Here is an 817-nt window from a genome sequence, read left to right as displayed (position 1 = left end):
CATTTCTGGCAGCAGGGGGAGATGGCTCAGCCTCCCCGGCCCCCATCTTCATTGGGGTTAGGGGGCAAGTGGTGTTAGGCTCTGCTGTCTGGCTCCAGCCCCCACGGAGACTCAGCCAGGCATAAATATTTCAGGGGGCTTGGCTGTTTTGTAATAACCGGCAACAAAGATAAACACCGGGAAGAGCAATATTTTTCCATGTGGGCTGGAGGAGTTTAATATTTTATCACTCAGAGCACAAAATATTTATGAACAATCTCATGTCAATCACTGGCTGAGGACTAATCGTGACCTTTTGAAGCCAGGGAGGACACGTCTCTGCACAGGGGGACAGCCAGGCCCCCTGCCCCTTGCCCTGTAGCCCTGGCACCGGGCTGCATGCCCAGGGGCACCCCATGGCTGGCACCGGCGTGCCTGGGGGTGCTGCGTGCACCCGGGTCCCGCTGGACAGGAAGGGGCACGATGCAGGTGAGAGCGTGTGGCTAACAAAGAGCGGCGTGAAGGGACGATGGAGCCAGGAGGAGACACAGCTTGGCCATGCCCCAGCCCTCCTGGCCACCACTTCCCTCCCCATGGACCCGGCCCAGCTCCACGTGGCCTCTGGGCTTCCCTGCTCGGGGCGCAGCTGGCAGCAGCAGGGACGGTCCCCGCAGCCAGGACAGGGAGTGCAGGTGATCAGTGGGGCCGTGGGGTATTGCCAGAGCTCGGAGCATCCCCACGCTGCCTCACGCAGGGGTGTAGGACAGCTGGGGGCAGCCCCCTGCCCGGCAGGGACAGCACGGCGGTGCGAGGCAGTCAGGAAAGCCACCGGCCAGCG

The sequence above is a fragment of the Cygnus olor genome, chromosome 10 (genome assembly GCF_009769625.2).
Source record: "Cygnus olor isolate bCygOlo1 chromosome 10, bCygOlo1.pri.v2, whole genome shotgun sequence".
In the NCBI taxonomy this organism is placed as follows: Eukaryota; Metazoa; Chordata; class Aves; order Anseriformes; family Anatidae; genus Cygnus; species Cygnus olor.
Note: the sequence above shows the minus strand (reverse complement) of the source record.